We start from the raw sequence: 13,460 nt of genomic DNA, 5'->3' as shown, positions 1-13,460 counted from the left end.
TCTCTGCTGGGTGTGCCAGGGGTGTTTGTACATCATCTAGCAGTGCAGGGGTTTTTGTGGCAGCATTCTTGAAGGACACTGAATGCATCTTGAATGTGCATTAGTTTGGTTTTGCAGTGATGTATACATTGAGTGGTTTGGGCAGAAAAGATGGGTATTAGTGATGGGGATTAAAGGCAGAAAGACTTGCATTAAAAGGATTAAGAATAGGGGGACTGCGTAGATATAGAAGATAACTTTAGGGACCTTGGAGAAAGAAAAGGGGAAGAAGAGGAAAATTTGGAAAGAAAGAAATGAACATTGATGAAACCCTAACTAAATACTTCACACACGCTGCCTCACTTCATCTCCAGCACAGATCTACAAGGGGGATTTCCTATTTTGCAGCTGGAGAAAGTGGTCCCTAGGGATGGTAAGTGACTCACTCAAGGTCACGGGGACATTGAATGGCAGATGAAGACTAGCTCTGACTGCATCCAGACTCCCTGTTACATTTATAAATCTGGCTGCCTTCTGGGAGGGATCGTAAGTGTGGAAGGTTCTGAGCCTGAATGGTGTGTCAAATTTGAGCAATCAGTGGGGTAGCCATATGTAGGTGTCCAGAGGGGCTTAGAAAGAGGGATTTGTGCTGAAGACTGAGATTTAGGTAGATGACAGTGGAAGGAAGTAAATAAGTTTGTTAAACAGAAAAGTACTCCATCTGGAGAGCTAGGTAGAAGGCTGTGGCAGAAACTACAGTTGGGGTGAGAGATGCAGTTGAGAGGTATAAGGGCATGGATGGAATCCAAGGGGAGGGAGCATTTTTTTTGGAGTGGGGGCAGATCAGCAGGGTCAGATGCTGATGGGAGGCCCCCAGTGAGAGGTCCTTTTGTCACCTGGATTGGAAGCTGGAGAGAGAGGGGAGTTGGGGGGGGGGGGAGGTGGAGAGAGAGAGGGAGAGAAAGAGAGAGAGAGGATTACTTCCAGAAGAGGAAACCGTTTTTTCCCACCTATGAGGATCAAAATTTTGTTCGAAAATCTTTTGTTAAATGATTTTTCTCTCTGTGTTACTGTTAGCCTTTATCCTTCCAGACTATGTAACTGAAATTTCTTGACTACTTATCCTGGCTGTGTCTGAGATAACCCACACTGAACAGTGCAGCGATGTTTGGAAACGTGTTTTTGTTTACTGCTTTTTTTTTTTTTTTTTTTCGGTTCGCGGGCCTCTCACTGCTATGGCCTCTTCCGTTGCGGAGCACAGGCTCCGGACGCGCAGGCTCAGCGGCCATGGCTCACGGGCCCAGCCGCTCCGCGGCACGTGGGATCCTCCCGGACCGGGGCACGAACCCGTCGGCAGGCGGACTCTCAACCACTGCGCCACCAGGGAAGCCCTGCTTACTGCTTCTTGGCCAGTCATTGTATTGTCTTCCAGTGGTTGGGGCTGAGGAAGTTGCAAAGAGTCCTTCCTTTGTGTATCATTTTCTTTTTCTGCGTATGGCATGGTTTTATTAATGACTGTGAAGGGGTATTGATTACAAAAACACAATTTAATGGCCCCTCTAGAGCTAGTGCTGTCAGCAGATAATTTCAGAGCAGCCTAAGGTTTTCAGCATGTGTCTACCGACCTGGTCTTCTGAATGGTGATATTCCCTTCTTGAAGGTTCTGGGAGATTTTGACAGTGCTGTTACGTTGCTTCACAGTAAGCCCGAAATGAAGGTAAAGTTACAGAGGCATTGCTATGAGCTTTCCATTAACTGTCTTTCCTTATTTTTTCTCAGTTTCCAGACTGGTTTTCTCTGTCCTAGAACAGTGGTCTTCAGTATTGGATATATGTGCAAGATGATTTCATTAGGGTATGGGAAGGAAATTTCAGAATTTGTATTTCTCTCTCTGTTATGCATTTAAATTTCTGTGTATTTCTGTTCAGTTCAAATAAATTACGCACATTATAAACAGATACAGAAATTGAAAATGTACATAATTTATTTGAACAGTAGCCCATATATGTAATTTATACATTGATTAAGGGACAGCACACACTCATTCTGTTTTGGGTGAGCATGCTTGGAACGATTTTATTGAATGGGGATTCCCATAAAACCATTTGCACACTAGTGCCCTGGACAGGAGTGTCCTCATCAATTCTTAGCAGGCAGGGCCTGGTGTCTTTCGCTCACCTTGTGCGTGGCCTCATAGATATTACTTGGCAATGAACGTCAAGCTTTTAAAGCTAGTTGCTATCATGCAAGGAGCAGATTTGCTTTGTGATTGCGTGTATCGGTTTTTCTGCTCTGGGACTTTGATGTACTACTGTTGTAGAAATGTTCCCGTCACCTCCCAGGAACTGTCTTTGTGTCGAAGAGGTCGATTATCCTCTTATGACGTCAGGGAGGTGCGTGTGTGCTTTGTTTGATTTGTTTTTTCCTTCTGCTTTTAAAAATCCAGCGTGCAATGACTTTGGCTGCTTTTTATTTTTTTCCCAATTTGTTACTTGTCTAGGATGAACGTTAGTTGTTATTTAGCCAAAAAGATCTTGTACCAGTCTTTAAAGTAAGAATTCATCTTCCATCTTGTATTTCTGGGGTTAATCTCAGTGGCACTTTTTGCCTTAATCGCATCACCTGTTTACTGTAAAGAGAATGCCCAGCAGAGAGAATCTCATGGTGGTTTCCATTATAATACTTACAGGTTTTGACTTAAGCAAGTTAAAAAAATGTGGAGTTCTTTTCAAGTATAGGGACCATAGAGACTTCTGGGCCATCCTCTTAATTTTATTTTATTTATTTATTTTTAATAATTTTATTTTATTTATTTATTTTTGGCTGCGTTGGGTCTTCGTTGCTGCGCACGGGCTTTCTCTAGTTGCGGTGAGTGGGGGCTACTCTTCGTTGTGGTGTGCAGGCTTCTCATTGCAGTGGCTTCTCTTGTTGTGGAGCACGGGCTCTAGGTGTACGGGCTTCAGTAGTTGTGACGCACGGGCCCAGTTGCTCCATGGCATGTGGATCTTCCCTGACCAGGGATCAAACCCGTGTCCCTTGCATTGGCAGGTGGATTCTTAACCACTGCGCCACGAGGGAAGTCCCCATCCTCTTAATTTTAAAGGGAATGGATGGTCAAGAAGGTTGGATCGAATTCCTTGTGGCCCCATAGTTTGTGCATGTCTTTCCTGCCATCTCTCTGTCCCCGTTGCCATGTGCCCCACTCTTGCCGTCCCTATCATGGTCACTAGCGGACCATAACTAACTCAGAGCATTGCCTGAAATCTGCCTGGGGTTGCACAGCTGTCAACTTCTCATTTCACCCGCTCACAGAAAGGTGAAGTGATTGCCCTTAACTGCTACCTTTCTTTGAAGTGACGCTCAGGCACGCTTATTTATACATTGCAGGTGCATTCCACTGTGGTGCTTGGTACAGCTTTGGAACATCAGCCTTGGAGTCAGTGATCTTATTTAATTTATTACCCCCATCCCAAGGTGTGAGCAAGGGGCATAGTGGGTGTTCCTGTGGCCCTAGGGAGTTTGGGGAGCTGAACTCAAAGCTGATTTACATTTTAACTTCGTGGCACCAAACTTGAGGCATCAAGCTTTTCTTTTTGTGTTAAATTGTCAATGCTATTTAATCCATTTATTATTATAGGTCTTGACTTAGTCAATAAAAGTGTAGTTGAGATAGTGTTTTTAACTTGTGGCCTCTCACAGGTTATCAGATGTGTGGGTTTTGTTGTTGTTGTTAAGTTCTTTGATTATACAATTGGCCAATATTTGTGTCTCCATTTTGATATCCTTCCTGATCTAAGCATTTTGAGAGGGTATCCTTCCTTCCTTCCTTCCTTCCTTCCTTCCTTCCTTCCTTCCTTCCTTCCTTCTTTCCTTCCTTCTTTCCTAACTTCTTTCCTTCCTTCCTTCCTTCCTTCCTTTGTGCTGAGGCCTTGAGTGGAATGGACACCAAATTTCCAGTAGGATCGCTGCTGCCCGTGAATTTTGGCCTCTCAGGCATAAGACTTTTGAATTGGATGCCTCATTTGCCATCACAGTGGAAGGTGTTATTATCACCTTCTGTTTTGTCAGTTACCAAACTGCAAATACCAGAGGTGTCTCTCCCTTCTTTTTCTCGTTTCCTCCTTATTTCTCACAAGTATATGTGTGGCCACCAAGTTCTGGTGACTCTACCTGCTCACTCACAGAACAGAATGACGGAACAGTGGGACGTAGGACAGCCTTATTACCCCAAGGCTCTCACTGTCCAGGTGAAGGCCACCTTATCTCCTCCAGGCACTGCCTGATTGGGTTGGTTGCAAGAGGCCTCCACCTTCTCTTTCACGTTACCCCAGGGGATGCGGAGGGATGGGGGAGAGAAAATGTTCGATCATGTAACTCCCCTAATCAAATCCCATGACAGACTCCATTGAACATAATCATGTCTAATTTCTCTGTGTAGCATCCGTAACCCCAACCCATCTTTTTAAAGGCCTCATCACTTCCAGCTCTTTTCCATGCACTTACTTCTCTACAACGTTGGACTGATGCTTTCATTCCTCAGAGCCTTTGCTCTTTTCCTGGAATGCTCTGCACTTCTTTCTTGCAAACTCCCTCTTATCCCTGTTCATTTCCTCCCATCCTCACAAGCCAAGCCAAATCTGATGAACCCTTCACGACCAGATTTGACTGATAGTTTCCCCTGGCAGAATTAGTCTGTTTTTTTCCATCACCCACTATTTTTAAAAAATTATTTAAGTTTTTAATTGAAGTATAGTTGATTTACAATGTTTCAGGTATATAGCGAAGTGAGTCAGTTGTACATATATGTATAATTTTTTTCAGATTCTTTCCCATTATTGGTTATTACAAGATAGTGAATATATTTCCCTGTACTATACAGTAGATCCTTGTTGTTTATTTTATGTATAGCAATGTATATCTGTTCATCCCAAATTCCCAGTTTATCCCTCCCTGTCCCCCCATCATTCACTATTAATAAGGCCAGATTAGCCTTTACAGCCCTGTCTCAGAGTGGATAAGTGTCCATCATTTTCTTAGGCTGCGGGCACCGTAAGGAAACGGTCTGTTTCTTCGTCGCAGACATAATGTAGGTGCTCAATAAATATTGATTGAGTTGAACTGAATTGGTAACAATCAGTAAAGTTCTTATGTAGACACTCTGCTTTACCCAAATAATTCACAAGCAGTTTTTAGATAGTCATAACTATTTAAAAATCTATTCCTATAGCCCCTCTTTCATAACATGCTAACCATTGTAAGACACACCCCTCTTTTATGTACCACCAAGCAAGAAAGAAAATGGTGCCGATTTTTATCACACCATTGTGATTGTGAGATAGTATATTCAACTTCAGAGACCTTCAACATGAAAAACCTGTTTCTTAGAGTCAGTGAAATAAGGAATTGTCTTTTACCTGTTAGAGCTTGTAGTCTTAAATATATAACTGCGAAACAATTTGAATTGATTTGCAAGTACGAAATTTAAGTCATTTTAAAAGGTTTTTCCATTTTAAAATGAGGAGAGAGTAAAGGAGCATTTTAGGCTAAGTACCCAGGGATTGACTTGGGAAATAGTGTTCTGTCACTCTGTCTTATGACTGAGCCTTAGTCTTTTTCTTTGAAAAGATGAAGACTTGCAGGTAAAGAATCACTGCTATTTTGAAAATCCTTGGAAGGAATTCCTTTAAAATTTTTGTAAAAATTATTTTATTTGACTTTGAAAGTTCTTTGCTGCACTGAAATTTGATTAAAATCCTATCTTCTCACCTAAACACATATCAAGATTAATGTCCCCCTAGCAATGGTGTTACATGGGACCCCATTACAGCTTCACTTTTTAGGTTGGGCAGCTGTGTTTTCCACCTGTCATGTTTGCTCATTGACTTGTTATTAAATCAACTTGCTAATCAGATATTCACATGTAGGTAGAAACTTAACATTTCTAGCTTTTCTTAATGATTGGTTCAGTAATCTATATTTTAAAAAAATAATGGTCTTTTGTTTTTCACTATCTAATACATTCCTATATAGCATACTATTTCAATTTAAGATTTTTTTCCCGTTTTACTGAGAAATAATTGACAAACATCACTGTATAAGTGTAAGGCATACAGCGTGATGGTTTGATTTATGTGTATTGTGACATGATTAAGATTTAATTTAAATTGACACAATGAGGATATTTAATAAGTTTTCAAATGGATGTATGGTCAACTTTTCAAATTTTTGGTATATGCACCTGTATTTCTTAACAACAGTTCTAGCTTTTCTTCCTTCCTCTTCATCCTTGGTATCTGGATTACCCAGTTCTCTCTTAAACCATTTTCTCCTAGAGAAGTTTGCCATCTTGTACACACCTTCCACCAACACAAGTACCACAGTGGTGGGAACAGAACCAAGGAGGATGTACCAGGTGCCCAGGGGGAGTGATTCCTTCTGATGGGCCCTTTAGCCTCAGAGCATAAAGGACCAACAGCGTGGATTCAGTGCACCCCCGCCTGGTGGCCCCTCAGAGGGACTTGTGATATCTCCTCTGTCCTCTATGACAAAGGCAGTCCCAGCCCTCCTTGCTGGCAGGCAGACTTGCCACACCGGCCACCTGCATGCATGGCCTCACTCCAGGGAGCTCTTGTTTGATTCACAGAGTGACCCTCCCTTTCTGAGTGGGAAAGGCAGCTCCGGGCCAGGGAGCTGTGCCTCAGGTGGCGGCAAAGGAATGAAATTGCCAGGATGACCAAGTCGTGCTCTGCTTTCCGGTGAGGGAAAAGGACTCCTTGACAACCTGACTGTATTTTAGGCTGATGGACTTCCTTCTTGGCTGCCGGATGAGAGAACAGGTGAAGGGAAAGACCAGGTTGCAGGGGCTGGAGACCATCATGGAAATTGCAAGCTGCCGTTTCCTACTTTTGGGTCACATGGGCGAGCCCGGAGAAAGTCTTAGAGGCAGGCAGCGGCTGCCGGGTCTGAGCATCCCGTCTTTTATGGTATACCTTCCTCTCCAGGGCTCACACAAGGCCAAGGCTGTGTCCTTTAGAATGGAGACTCCCCTGTCTGCCTTCCAGGTTCAGCCTCAGCCTTGATTAGCCAGAGGAAATGAGAACCCAATTCCTCTCCTTGAGCTTCAGTCTTTGACAGTGAAAGAGGAGCTGCCCTCCTCCACTCTGTGTGTTGTCTCAGGAAATGAGGCTCTTCCCGGGCCCAGTGAGGCTCCTGCAGCTGATGTGGGGATGGGAAGCAGGTCTGCTGAAGGGAAGACACCTGGGCGACTCGAGTCTGGAAAAGACGCTGTTGGGTAATGTGATCACGTTTTGAAATCTCTTCTAAACTAAGGCATTGTTATATTTTCGAGAAGATTATTCTGAAGTGCAGTTGAAAGATTATACACTCTCTTGTGTTTCACAGGAGTTATGGAAGCAGCTGCCTCAGAGTACCATCCCCTCCCCCTGTCCTCTGTGGGCACCTGGATACCCTAGTTGTCTCACTAGGAACTCTGTTAACTTAAGCCACAACAGACTTCAGCATCAGAAGTTAATTGCAGTCAGCTCCATTTCCATTTTCTTTTGAGATCAGTTGTTCCATTCTCTCTTACAATGCCATGGGCGTGCGTTTTTGCTGTGACTCAGACTTGAAATTGATCCAGGAGCCCAGAGCTGAACTCTCACATCGTATGGTCACTATGCTTGGAATGGTGGGTGGAATTCTCAAGAGTTCAGTAGCTTCATGGCTTCTGAGTAGGAGTGATGCTGCTTAGAATTTTGAAAAATTACGTGATTCTCGTGGTCCGTCCTGAAAAAACCCCCATTAAATCCATTTCAGTAAGCTGGGGCCTCCTTTGAGCCCTTTTTAGAGCCAAGCAGCGGGGGCTGTTTGGGAGATCTGATGGCAGCTCTGTAACACTGCCCTTTGGGACTGGTGGTTTCCAAACACTTTGTAGTGAATGATGCGATGCTGGAGTTGTATGCATTGGCATTTGCCGGTGTCCAAGTATAGTTGCAAGACAATAAACACCAAGAACCTGGGGAAACTAAAGAGTAGTATTTTGGTCTAAAGCCACTTACATGATGCCAGACAGATAGTAAGCATTCCTTAAATGGTACATCTCCCTGAGTGGGGGGGGAGAATATATTACTTCACTTTGAAATGCACTGACTTGACTCCTATGAGATACAGTCATGTCTGTTCCAGATGAACCTGTTGGTTAAGTATTGCCAAAGATTCACTGTTCTAAAATTAAAGTTATCATTTTAGTAGAAATTTCTCGACTTACTTAGCTAGCTTAAGAATATCGATTCTATGAACGTTTCCTCACTTAGTTACCTTGGGATGCATTTGGATATGCTGAGAAGTTGCATTGCTCAAAATCAGGGCAGTCTTTGGATAGGGGAACTTTCAGGAATTTTGTTTGGCTGATTTGGGTGTCTGTTTTTACTTGCCTTGGAAAACATGGTTGGGCTAAAACCATTTCATCCATGCTTTAGGGAATAGGAATTTGGAAGCCCTGTCTAGCTCATTCATCTGTGTTGAGGGATCATCTTTTTTTTTTTTTTTTTTTGCGTTACGCGGGCCTCTCACTGTTGTGGCCTCTCCCGTTGCGGAGCACAGGCTCCGGACACGCAGGCTCAGCGGCCATGGCTCACGGGCCCAGCCGCTCCACGGCATGTGGGATCTTCCCAGACCGGGGCACAAACCCGTGTCCCCTGCATCAGCAGGCGGACTCTCAACCACTGCGCCACCAGGGAAGCCCACAGTCTCAGTTTTTACACAAGCCAGACAAGCTCACCCCTGATGGAACTGTCCCTTTATGCCAGGTGAGGTATGGCTGTCTGGTAGCACAACCCAGCTGCCCTTGGGCATCGAGCCAGAGAGCTCCATCTCCCTCATGCTTACCACCCCTCAGCCCAGCACTCTTTGGAGAGCAAGCAGGTATTTAAAGAGATTTTCCTGGAGGGTAAGCAGCCTGTCTACCACTCAGGATCATACCTCTTCAGACCTTCTGTCCCTGAACTGTGATTTTTTTCCTTTAATCAATTATGAAGACAAGAATCAGCCATATGAAACTTGTCGCTGAGCCCATGTGAAAGGATGTGGTTCAAAAAACGTGGCTCGTTGTATCACAGTGGCCTCAAAGGACCACTGGTGGAAATTCCTGTCTGATCTTGGTACCTAGAACGTTTGTCCTTCTTCTGAGCAATTGATTAGGACATTGTGAATTTTACAACTGCCCTGTTTTCCCTGTCTGAGTTGGCTGTAACAAAAGCTTGCTGTCAAACTGAGCCAGCTGGGTAGATTGATAGGGTCTGCATTGTTACCTTGATTCTGCCCTCTTTCACTTTGTCTTAACCTTTGGGTTCCTTTTATTATTCCAGTAATAATTTCTCCTATTCTATTTTAGATAATGTATCTTTGGAAGTCACTCCTGAGTCCTTTTTTTTTTTTTTTTTTTTTTTTTTGGCTGCATTGGGTCTTCATTGCCGCACGCGGGCTTTCGCTAGTTGTGGTGAACAGGGGCTACTCTTTGTTGCAGTGCACGGGCTTCTCATTGCATTGGCTTCTCTTGTTGCAGAGCATGGGCTGTAGGTGTGCGGGCTTCAATAGTTGCAGCATGTGGACTTCAGTAGTTGTGGCACGCAGGCTCTAGGACGCACGGGCTTCAGTAGTTGTGGCACACGGACTTAGTTGCTCAGCGGCACGTGGGATCTTCCCAGACCAGGGATTGAACCCGTTTCCCCTGCATTGGCAGGCAGATTCCCAACCGCTCTGCCACCAGGGACGTCCCCTGACTCCTTTATTGAATATAATAATGGTTAAAATCATAAGTAAAGAAAATGACTGATGAATTTTTCTTTAACCTTAATTTCTGAACCATTAAAAAATTTCCAGTGTCCTAGATTAATCCATCTGTCTGTTCATCCAAGGCTGATTTTTGGACTAAATATGAATACTAAAATCTAAATTCTTCTGGTGCTTATTGCATATAAGAAATATTAAGGATTTCTGACTTGTTCAGGATTTAGATCTAACACTATTACTCACAGCCCACTTTAAGGTTCAGGGTAAGGGGAAAACTTTCTGATTCTCATTAACTCAGTAATATGAAGCACTTTTGGGCACTAAATCATCATGAACAGCGTAAGAATTAACATACTTTTGTAGTCCTATATAGTTTATAGTGTTTTGTTTTGATTCTCTAATTTCTGTCTTATAACAACCTTTTCAGGTAGGTGTTAAGTAAAGTAGATAATATTACACATCGTTATTTTTCCTGCTAAGTGTCAGAATGGGTAGTTTACTTACCCAAGGTCACAAAAGTTAATAAGTAATAGAGCCTGGTATATGAACTTAGGTATTTTGAGGGCAAGTACAATGTCCTTTTCTCTATACACTTTGATTCCTGGAACTTGCAAACACTTAAAAGTGACAGGATGCCTCTTATGACTGTTTTCTAAAGGTAAAAAAGAAAGTTCTGGTGTGGCAGACAGACATTGTAGGAAAAGCCATGGATTAACTGCCATGGACACCGCATTTCTGACAGTTGTCATATTTTCATCTCGCATGAGACTGTCGGGTTGGAGTGACGGGACTCCTGAGCCCTGTCTATTTTTGAGGTATCTGAAGTCTGGAATTAGTTTTGGTAATTCCTTCCCCTCCTCCAGCTCACACACTTCCCTGTAAAAACTGGTAATTTGACACCTGACACAGAAATTGACTATACGGGTTGAGATGAATCTGAGTGAGACTGTAAAACGCGGCACATTTATTGTTCACTTCACTAGGGGTCATCTTAATGTAATGCAGGCCATCCTGGTCCTGCCAGATTTTGTCAGCCTGGTTTGTGTCTGTGCGGGGGCTGTGGCTAATTGAGTCAATCACATCTTCCAGCTGGATTAATGAATTCCCCTATTGTCTCACAACACATTTAAGGCTACCAGTTTCAACTTAGAACACAGACCCAGTTTCGGTGAGTTAGGTACCACGTTTTAAGGAAACCCCCATAATAGTGGCCCTTCTGTAGCATCCTCCTTATCATTTACAAATGTTGAATAATAGTGGAAACAATCGCTGATATTTATTGAGAACTGATGAAGGGGTAGGCGCTAAGCTAATTATGTAACATAGATGATCTCATTTAATGCTTATATCAACAGAATGGCTTAGGAACTCTTATCCCCATTTGTAGAGGAATAAGTTGATATTTAGAGTTTGCCTCAAATCACCTTGCAAGTAAGTGGCAAGGCTGTGTTTTGATGCCTGTAGTGGGACTCCAGGCTTGAACTCCCAACACTGAGTTTGGTGCTTAGCTGCCTCCCGTTGAAGTTGAATTCTTTGCAGCTCTTAAAGAAAACCTGGAGTCCTGGTGGCTCTCGGGTTGCCATGGTATACCTTCACAAGGCCATGGAGGAGTTAACCCACTGTGAGTGCTCGATACATACTGAGTGCTTGATGACACACTGCAGCCTTAGCATATTTGCTGATTGCAAAGAACAACTACGTGTCTCTTCATCCATCTGTATCAGGGGTCAGTTCCACAGCCAGGGTCACAGGTAAAAATTTTTTTCCCACCAAAATCAGAAAAAAAATCATACCAAATAAACTGAGTTTTGTTTTCCTGCATGTTTTATAAATCATGCCTGGTAACTTTCACTTTCTTCCCCATGTAGTTTTTCTGCTCAGGGGTTAGAAGAATATAACAGAGAAACATTTTAATTCTGGTAGTAGAATATGTACTTTTTTTTTTTTTTTTAAAGTATAAAAAAATGCATTATCAGCCTCCGTTGTGCAGGTGGAGGACAGCCGCCTGCAAGGCCCGGTTTGCCAGCAAGAAACCAGCCTTGCAAATTATTGGCAGCTGGTACTGTAATGAGTCCATTTCAATATAAATGGGCTGTTGCTTATTAATTTCTGCCAGTTCCTAAGCAATTCAGGAACCGCTTTGAAAATTTTAAACTTTACAGAGATCAGCTTAAGGAGGATGCCTGGGAAAGAGAGGGAACAGGACAGCAGTGGGAGAATTATGGGAAGGACATGTATTGTAGGGTAATAATGGGGTATTGCTGAGAGCTCTGCTCCTCTCCTGGCAAGCGTGAGTCCCCAAGTTCACGGCGAAATGGCACGTTTTCCAAGATAGAACTGTAACTTCACTTATTGTGCTGTTCTCTGTGGATGTATATATTTATTTATTTACTGTCTTGGTGTGGCTGCCTTCTACACCAGGAGGCAGTTTTCTCCGTGGTCCTGTGCAAGCTGTTTGTCATTTTGGGTTCCCACCTTTATTTCTTTATTTTTGGCTGCGTTGGGTCTTCCTTGCTGACCGTGGGCTCTCTCTAGTTGCGGCGAGCGGGGGCTGCTCTTTGTTGCAGTGCACGGGCTTCTCATTGCGGAGGCTTCTCTTGTTGCGGAGCACGGGCTCTAGGCGCGCGGGCTTCAGTAGTTGTGGCACGTGGGCTCAGTAGTTGTGGCTCGCGGGCTCTAGAGTGCAGGCTCAGTAATTGTGGCGCACGGGCTTATTCGTTGCTCCGCGGCATGTGGGATGTTCCCGGACCAGGGCTCGAACCCGTGTCCTCCGCATTGGCAGGCGGATTCTTTTTTTTTTTTTTTTGCGGTACTTGCGCCTCTGACTGTTGTGGCCTCTCCCGTTGCGGAGCACAGGCTCCGGACGCGCAGGCTCAGCGGCCATGGCTCGCGGGCCCAGCTGCTCCGTGGCATGTCGGATCCTCCCGGACCGGGGCATGAACCTGCATCCCCTGCATCCGCAGGCGGACTCTCAACCACTGCGCCACCAGGGGAGCCCAGCAGTCGGATTCTTAACCACTGCGTCACCAGGAAAGTCCTCGGGTTCCCACCTTGATGAAGCCACAAGCAATAGGTGCCACCTGTGGGCAGCCCCGCAGAGGAATGGTCCGCAGGAGAGGAATGAGGGCAGCCACCCCAAGGAAGCCCTCGGGGCTTTCTCCTGTCTTTAGTATCTGCAGTCTCACCTCAGAAGGCAGGCTTTAGAACAAAAAGACCATTAATACTGCTTGTTTGTGGAACTTATTTTGAAAACATGTATATGATGAGAAGGTCTATGTACTGAATTTGGTCTTTTGTTTAACTGTCTTTTAGCATTTTCTTCAACTTCTCTGGTAAATATACCTCTACTTTGAGAATAACTGAGTTGCCCTTGTTTCCTTTCATTCATCTCTGTTGTGACTTTTTAAACATTAAGAGGGAACCATGGACACTATTTCCCAGTAACCTGTTTCTGTTATGCGATACCTTCATCTTTAGAGTTAGGTTAAAATGATAAAATAACTGGGTTTGTCAGGATATTTATTACCGTGAATGTAAATATGCTTGTGTTTATTGATTTATCTGATTATGCCTGTTATTTTACACCTGTAGCTAAATGTGGCATTGTTCAATTTGGGGTGTGGTATTTCACACAAAATGGATGTTGGAGACTTTACGTAAATGGGCTCGATGGAAAATTCCTATCTCCTGTG

At 43.9% G+C, this 13,460-nt stretch overlaps 1 protein-coding gene across 3 annotated transcripts in view; it reads left to right on the top strand.

The window, feature by feature from the left end:
• TIAM1 (TIAM Rac1 associated GEF 1) overlaps window positions 1-13,460 on the top strand; it is a 206,308-nt gene that overhangs the window by 47,987 nt on the left and 144,861 nt on the right. The window lies entirely within an intron of this gene.

Source organism: Phocoena sinus, chromosome 4 (assembly GCF_008692025.1).
Source record: "Phocoena sinus isolate mPhoSin1 chromosome 4, mPhoSin1.pri, whole genome shotgun sequence".
In the NCBI taxonomy this organism is placed as follows: Eukaryota; Metazoa; Chordata; class Mammalia; order Artiodactyla; family Phocoenidae; genus Phocoena; species Phocoena sinus.
The sequence above is the reverse complement of the archived record's forward strand: the minus strand, read 5'-3'. Positions and strand labels throughout refer to the sequence as shown.